An 8,447-nucleotide genomic window follows, 5' to 3' on the forward strand; every position below is an offset into this window, starting at 1 on the left:
AGCCGAGACGCGGCCGCGCCACGGGGCGCAGGCACAGCCTGGGCACTCGGGACAAGCACCGCGCGGGGCGCTCAGGGCGGGCACACGCTTGGGGAGGAAACAGCTCTGCGCGCAGCCACAGACCTCCAGCTGGCACAGACGGCAGGGACGTGCAGGCTCACAGCGTAGACGCGACCCCGGGCAGCCCAAACGGGATTCACACAATATAAACGCCACGGCACCCAGCGCTGGCAGCGCGGTCAGCACAGAGACACCGCATGAGCATAACCCAGAAACATACACAGCACAGACACAAGTTCACACCACACCGTATATATGACACGAACATACAATAGACGGCCGCAGAGTATAGACAGATACAAACAAGGAGAGACACACAGTATACACAGTATAGACGCGGCAACAGAACTTACATATAAGGCAGACAAACAGGCACAGTAACAAAGTATATTCACTGAGTGCCCCCCTGCGGGGGGACTAGAACTGGGAGCTGTGGGGCCCACAATCTCATGGGGCATAAGGTGTTGGTACAAGGAGTGGTAACACATGTAAATATGACAGGCGTGGTGCAGTGAACGGGACATGGAACCGGAGGAGTCCTGCCTTTGAGTTCAGCTCTGCTTTGGAGCCAGTGTGGGATCTTGGGTGGTGAGCTAGTTCCCCTTTGGGGCGCTGTTCCTCAAAGGGGGTAATAATACTACTCCATCTCACAGGGCTGTTGTATAGATGAGGTTAAAATTAGATTATGAATGAAGGTTAAAATGGCATGATGAAGGAGCAGGTACTTTTATATTAAAAAAAAGTGGTGTGTAAAGTGAGATGTTATTCAAACAGGAAATTACAAATGTCACCGGAAAGATACAGTGTCACCAGTGATGTTTAGAGGCAACTGTAACTTTGAATTGAGAAGAGAGGAGATATATATATAATCCTGGGAAAGGTGGCATTTAGGTAGAATGTTGAACTAGGGAGGTGAGCCTGCCAGGTGTAGGAGATGGTACCTGCAGGAGCCTGGGATGCAGTGAGTTGTGTGCATTGGGCTGGAGTTCAGGTGTCTGCAGGGAAGCAGTGGAAGGAGAGGTTGGAAGAGAAGGTGGAGCTGAGTATAATGGGCTGAACTTGATTTTCAGCTCACTGGCCATCCAGGGCCACTGAGCAAGGTGGCAAGAGTGCATGTTCTAGAAGAGACATTGGAAGTCTAGAGCAGAGAAATGCCATAATCTGAATTTGCTTTGGGACCTGGTAGAAGTAAGTTGAAAGTGTAAGACAAACAAGAAAAAGACAAACAGTCCAATTTTAAAAAAAAGGTTAAAAATATCAACAGGCAATTCACAAAAGAGGAAAACTTAATGGCCAAAAATATGAAACAAGGTTCAACCTCACTGGCCATGTGAGAGATGCAAATGAAGAGTCCATTTTACATCCACAAGACTGGCAAAGAGGAAGAAGTCTGTCCATGTGGGGAGAGGGAGAAGGGTGGCGAGGATGTGACAGCTTGGAACCCGCACAACACCATCAACGGAGACATAAATGGCCACCACTGCTTTAGAGTGGATTTGGGTAACATCCAACCAAGTTCAAGATGCTCTCATCCACAGTTCACTGACTCTACTCTACTCCACATATAATTGTGAAAATTAGACATTGGTTAATTATTCATGAACAGCCATCCAGATAGATATGTTGTGACCTATTTATACCATGGAACAATATACTGAGAATAAAAAGAAACTAAGGCTATAAGCTTTATCAGAGATATTGTGTAGGAAAATAAAAAATCAAGTTGTAGAGTAGGTACAGTGTGATACAAGCAGTTGTTTTAAACATTCAAAACTGTGCTACGTATATATTTTTAGGGATCGGTCAGATAGGACAAGCATGGAATATCAAAGATACCACATCTAGAAGAGTGGTTATCTCTGGGAAGGGAGGGATGGCAATGCCATCAGAAAGAGGTACACAGGGATTTAATTATATTTGTAATGTGTTATTTCTTAGAGGAAGATATCTGAAGCACATGTGACAAGGTGTCAAGATTTCACAATGCTGGGGCCATGGTTGTTCTTTCTGACCCTTCTCCTTCTCAAGTCTAAAACTTTTTCTCTGTGTTTGAAACATTCGGTAATATAAACACGGAAGGAGCAGGGAGACTCTGCCAGAATGGCAGAAGGAGTGATTCGGTCACGTGTGCAGGGCCATTAAAGCTCAGTGCCCCAACACGTCTGTTATGTGACTTGCCACAGCTTGGTGAACCAGGCCCAGAAGGGGCAGATCTCCGCGTGGGGGAGAGAGTGGAGGCCTGGGAGGTGGAGCGATTTCCCCAAGGTCTCACACAGAGTAGGGAGTTAGGGCTCCTCCCGGGACCCTCAGCTGTGTCTGCACTTGCACAGCAGGGGAGACCACCACAGGCCAAAGATCATCAGAGAAAGTCTCCTGCCTCCATCTCCTCCTACATCTGCAACATTATCCTATGTTTTATTTCAATTAAAGACAACTTGGAAAATGTAGAAAAGCACAAGGAAGAAAATAAAACTCATTTGTGACGTCTCACTGTCTTTTAAAGTCAACTTCAGAGGAATGTAGGTGATTCACATACAATAAATTCATCTTTTTTTTAATAGATCATCAGTTTTTTAAATTGATTTTTTTTTAGAGCGAGAGGGAGAGGGATAGAGAGCTCGAAACATTGATGAGAGAGAAACATCATCTATCAGCTTCCCCCTGCACCACCCTACTGGGGCTTAAGCCTGCAACCTGGGCATGTGCCCTGACCGGGAATTAAACCAGTGACCTCTTGGTTTCTGAGTTGATTCTTAACCATTGAGCAACACCGGTCAGGCAAATTCACCTATTTTAAACGCACAGTATTATTTTGAGAGAATGAGGTTTCATTTGGGAAGTCTCTGTCGACTACTAGACAAGTTAGAATATATGAAAGTGCTCTACTAAAAAAGAAAATTTTTTTCACAAGTATGAATACTGACTACTATAGTGCAGCTTTTGGAAACAATTATGATAAAAAGTGCTGTTGCCCTTGAAAGCAGGTAGGCAGCTAGGTGAACCCATCCTATCTAATAAAAGGGTAATATGCAAATTAACCATCACAAAGATGGTGGCGCCCAGTCCCCTCAGCCTTGCTGGAGTCCCCCAGTCCTGGGGGGCCAGCTGCTGAGAGCGGGCAGCGTGAGTGGCCTGGCGAAATGCTTGCTTCGTCGCTGTGGCGACGACGCAAGTGTCCCGCCCCGGCCGTGGAGAGCCTCTGGGCCGTGGGTGCAGAGCAGCCAGGTCCTGCAGAGAGCAGAGAACCACAGGGAGTGGGCCTAAACCATCAGGGCTCCTGGATTGGAGAGGGCTGCCCTGAGGGCTCCCAGATTGGAGAGGGTGCAGGTCAGGCTGAGGGACCCACCCCCCTGCATGAATTTCGTGCACCGGGCCTCTAGTTATTGTTAACACCATTTAAAAATTAAAGAAACAAAAACCAAAAAAGAAAAACACAGAACAGATGACAGGGTCAGACTATGACCTGCTGAAGTGCTTGTGGCCTTGGTTAGATGCCAAGCCATAAACACCTTTACCTGTGGCTTTTGTGGGAAAATGAGTGCCTGCCCTCTCTGCGAGCCCAGGAGGGTAGAAAAGGGAGCCTTCACCCAGACGGGGTCCTCTTGGAAACTCGAACTTGCTGTGGAATCACGGGTAGGTCTTATCTCTTCTCTGAGCTGTAGTCTCCCTGTCTGTTAAAAATAAAGTGGTGCCTTGTTTACATTTTCAGCATTCCATAGGCAGCGGGTTATGGGTTACAGAAACGTGCTGTGGGCAGGCACTTTGCTAGGAATGGGGGGTGGGGGAAGGACAATGTGCCATAAAGATGAATGATGCTGCCTCTGACAGGGGGGGGGGGAGGTGGCGGGGTACAGACACATCAGTAGGTAAATCAGCAGGTCAAGGGTAAATGGGCAAATGAGCCATAATTAGCTCAGATTTACATCATGTTACTTTCGTCAGCTCTCCAGCAGTCCTCTTGAATTTTTTTTGCCAAAACTGCTTTAAAACCCTTCTGGTTGAGTGTTCATTCTTACAAATTGCAGAGGGAGTTTGTGCCTGGGTGAGGGAGTGTCTGTGTGACCTTTAGGACCTCTTTCAGCTCGGAGAGGCTGTGGCTGCCACCGGAATTCCATGGCTATTTAAGATCATCTTTGCTGTCTCTTGCTGAGAAACTTGCTGTGGTCTCTCTCTCTGGTGGGTTCTGCTCCCCGATCATTGGGCATAAATTGGGGCAATAGCTCCACAAGGTTTAGATGGAACCATTCAGATCTGCATCTTATGGCTGCTTCTTCCAAGATCCTAGTTCAAGGTCCCATCCGCCTCCTGCCACAGAGGAGAGGAACCATCTGGGCCACACCTGCGTGGAGGGTAGCCCAGCTTGGGTGGGAGACTCCCTGGCTAGGAGCCTGTGAGCTGAGAGGTCCTCATTCCAGATGTGTTCAGACCTTTGGGTCTGGATCCCACCTGTGAGGCTTCGACAGGCCCAGGGTGTGCATGATGGTGGTGTGTCCAGGCAGCTAGGAGAGAAGGGGAGGGAATCCGGAGCAGCTGGCATTCAGGAAGGAGGCCCTGGGATGTATGTAGGGTCAGTGGGGACAGCAGGCAGAGTATGTATGGATCTTCAGCTAAAACAGAGAGATGTTAAGGCAGCGGGGGGAGAGCACTGTGAGAGGGGAGAGACAGCACAGGTCTCTGCAGCAAGGGGCTCAGTCTGTGCAGGTCACAGGGAGAGCAAGGAGCCCAGGCTCAAGTAGTGAATAACCTATTCACAACCCTGCAGGGCCAGCCTGACATTCTGCAACCCCTTCCCGCCCCCCCACCCCCCCCGACCTCCTGGTGCGACTGAGGAACCATGTCCTCTTCTGCAGCCTGGAGATGATCCAATGTCAGCTTGAGCGTTTCCCACTCCACTCCCAACCCCTCCTGTCTGCAGTCACTCCCCCTCCCCCCCTCCCCACACACACCACCAATCATGGGACAGTATGGGGAGGACCCTTCTGTGATGGTTAATTTTGTGTCAGCTTGGCTGGGCTCTAGCACCCAGTTGTTTAATCAGACACTAATCTAGGTGTGGCTGTGAGGGACTGTGTGGTGTGGTAAACGTCTACAGCCAGTTGATTTAAGTGAAGATTACCCTCCATAGTGTGGGGGCCTCGCCCAATCAGGAGGAGGTCTTAGGAGCAAAAGCTGAGGTTTCCCAAAGAAGAAGAAACGCCTCCTCAAGATGCAGGATTAACTCAGCCCGTTTTGTCAGCCAGCCCGACAGACCTCAGACTTGGCAGACCCATAGTCATGTGAGCCAGCTTCTTACAACTAAAATAAAGACATCTTCAAATGTATCTATAGCCAATGAGTTCTGGTTCTGGAGAACCCTGACTGATGATCCATCTGTCATAGTCCCTGAGATCAGAACACTGGGCAGGTCTCTCATAGCCCATCTCCTGAGCACCTACTGACACATATGCATGCAGCCCCCATATTCCTTGCCCTCCTGCCCCTCTGCCTGTGCACCCCAGCTTGTCCCTCCTCTGCAGATCACACTCCTGGGTTTTCCTGCTTCTCCACACTCAGGACCCTAAAGGGGCCAGAAGGACCCAGATGGGAGTGGAATCGCAGAAGAGCGAAGTTGGTGGTGGCTTGAAGGCTGGAACCCAGCGGTGAGCCAGGAACAGATCCGCCTGGTTGTTCAGGACACAGGCAGCAGCCTGGACAACTGTGTCTGTCTGCTCTCATCATTCCTGGGCCTTGGCCAGAGAGACTGTGCCAACATTTTCACAGCCCTCAGACATGGTCTTCCTGGTAAAAATCTGGATCAATGCCCACAGCACCACGGAGGCGGCTACTTCCTGCTGGCTATGTAAACAGGATGAGAACCTATGACCTTGTATCAGTCAGGATTCTTGGTTACCAGTAACCATGGCCATCTCTGGTCATCTTAAGCAAGAACGGACTTACTGGAAGGTAGTGAGGGCTCACAGAACTGACACGAGGCTGGAGAACAGGCTTGAACAAAGGACAGAGCCAAGAGAGTGCAGGAACCCCAGCTGAGGGCATGCTGCAGGTACAGTTCGATCCAGGACCCTCTACTGAGCCTGACTTTGACCTGCCAGGGTCCCCTCACCACTCACTCAAGTGGCAGCCCTGGGAATGAGTAGCTGATCGGAAGACATTATGTTTCATATGTGCCTGTCCACTGTCTAGGCAGGAGGAGATGCTGGGAAAGAATTTTGCTTCACTAGGTTTTTGTAGTGATGGTGGCCATGGGAAGTGGATGCTAGTGTTTCCCTCCCTCACAAGGGGGAATTTCTCCCAAGAGGGAAACCAGGGTTCAAAGGTGGGGGTAAATACTAAACAGATTGATTACAAGTAATTGATTGCAAGTAACTGATTACAGCTAAACCTGAATCCTTGGAGCTATTGACCTAAGCCAGTAACAGTTAGATGGTATTGCTTACAAAGGAGCAAGGTAGAGTGGATAGAACTGAGGGTTGGAACAGGGGTGACCCAAGGTCAAGGTCTACCTCTAATTAGCATTGTGACTCTGGGGCAAGAGCCTTGACTTCCTACTCTGAAAAATGGGGATAAAACTACATACAGCTCACAAAATCGCAATGACAGCTTTGTAAACTGTGAAGTATTTTGAGCTTAGATGCAGTCAGCTTAAGGCCTGGTCCCCAGGAAATGCCCAGTACGTGTTTGTTGGGTGAACGGATAAATAAGTGATCAGTGATGATCTTTATCCTTATAATTTGACCATCAGCTTTGCAGAAAAAAAAAGACAAATACTGTTGAACTCTGATGTGGGTTTTGTGAGCTGAGACCTCATAAATGAGCCTGCATCTTTTTTTTTTTTTTTAACAACCCTTTTGACATTTACATTTTAATATGTGAAACCTGGCTACTTGTCTCAGGGAGCGTTTATGGAAAGAAAGCTTCCAGTTGGCTTTGGGGCAGCCTATAAAAATGTACTGAAAACTTCGACCAGTCAGAAGTTCGGAGCTGTTGGAGGACAGAGCGAGTGACGCCATACACCCTGGTGAGGCCCACAGCACTTCAATAATTAGCTCTCTGGGCAAGAGAATGCGTTTTTCCTTCCTTCCTGGTTCCTAGTCAAAGGATGGGGCCCAGAATCTGTTAAAGAGAAACCGCAGCTTTCAAATAACAGACAAACACATCTTCAACCAGGCAGTTTGTGATTCAACCGTTTCTAAGGACATGGGGGAGGGAAGGACTTTTGAGAGTTTTAACTTCAGCAGCTAATCACAATAGCCACACCTCCCCCTCCCTGCCAGCTTTCCAAGTCCTACCCCTCCCCTGCCTCAAGTCTGACCTCCTCCAAGAAGTCCTCCTTGATAACCCCAGCCCAAATTCAATTTTGTTAGCTTGGTATGCAAAGCCTTTGTGATTTAGCCCCCTCCCTTCTCTGTGGCCTCTTCTCATACTCCCCACTTCCATCCTTGATAGAGCCATGCCAGAACCTTTGGCTCCACCTCTTTCCTCCATGGGGGCCTCTGAGCCTTGGACTGGCTGGATTTCCTTCTTTATGTGGCTGCATGGTATTTATTCCCCAGACTCAGCCCAGGCCTCTCCTCCGGAGGATGGAGGGGTGGGGTGGGGTGGAGAGTTTGAATCCCCCAGGCTGGGTGAGGTGCCCCTGCTTCGGCTCCGCAGAGCACTCATGCACCTCACAGCCCACTTACTCGCTGCCTCCAGCCTCTCCCCCCTCCAGGGAGCTCTGGTTCAGAGAAGGGGCTCCCTTTTCAGCCCTGCTCCTCACACCTGGCAGAACCCTTGGATCATCTGAGGAGCTTTAAAATGCTGATGCCTGTGTTCTCATCTGCAGGAAATTTGATTTAATTGGTCTGATAGGTGGCCTGGGCATGGGGTTGGGGAGCATGGGTTGAAAAGTTCCCCAGGTGGGTCTAATGTCGAGCAACACCGTCATTTATAGCACGTGACTCGGGATTTCCCCAGCAACTCAGAAGAACTGCCCTCCAGGTCTCGGTTGGGGAGCGTGGCTTTGAACTCACAACCCACTGTACTTGCCAAAAGTTGTGTTGAAAGAAACCCTATTCATCCATGTAGCTGGATCAGCCGTGCCCACCCAGCCCTCCAGGGCCCACCTAGCCTTCCAGGGTCCATTAGGAGAGATCACCTGTTACAGAGATGCCTGTCTGAGCCCCAAACCCAAGGAGCAGGGCCTGGGACTCTGCACAATAGACAAGCTACTGAGCGCTTCTGATGCACCGTGCTGTGTCTCACCTCAAAATCTCCCAAAACGGGGCGGCCCGAAAGCTCCCAATGACTTGCAAAGCCAGGCAGGGAAGTTAACAGCAAAAAGGGCTTTGGGGAACCATGGGGGACTGACTGGAAAAGGACTCTGCTCTGGCCAGTTCTTGTTCTTG

This window comes from Myotis lucifugus, unplaced genomic scaffold (genome assembly GCF_000147115.1).
Source record: "Myotis lucifugus unplaced genomic scaffold, Myoluc2.0 scaffold_87, whole genome shotgun sequence".
NCBI lineage: Eukaryota > Metazoa > Chordata > Mammalia > Chiroptera > Vespertilionidae > Myotis > Myotis lucifugus.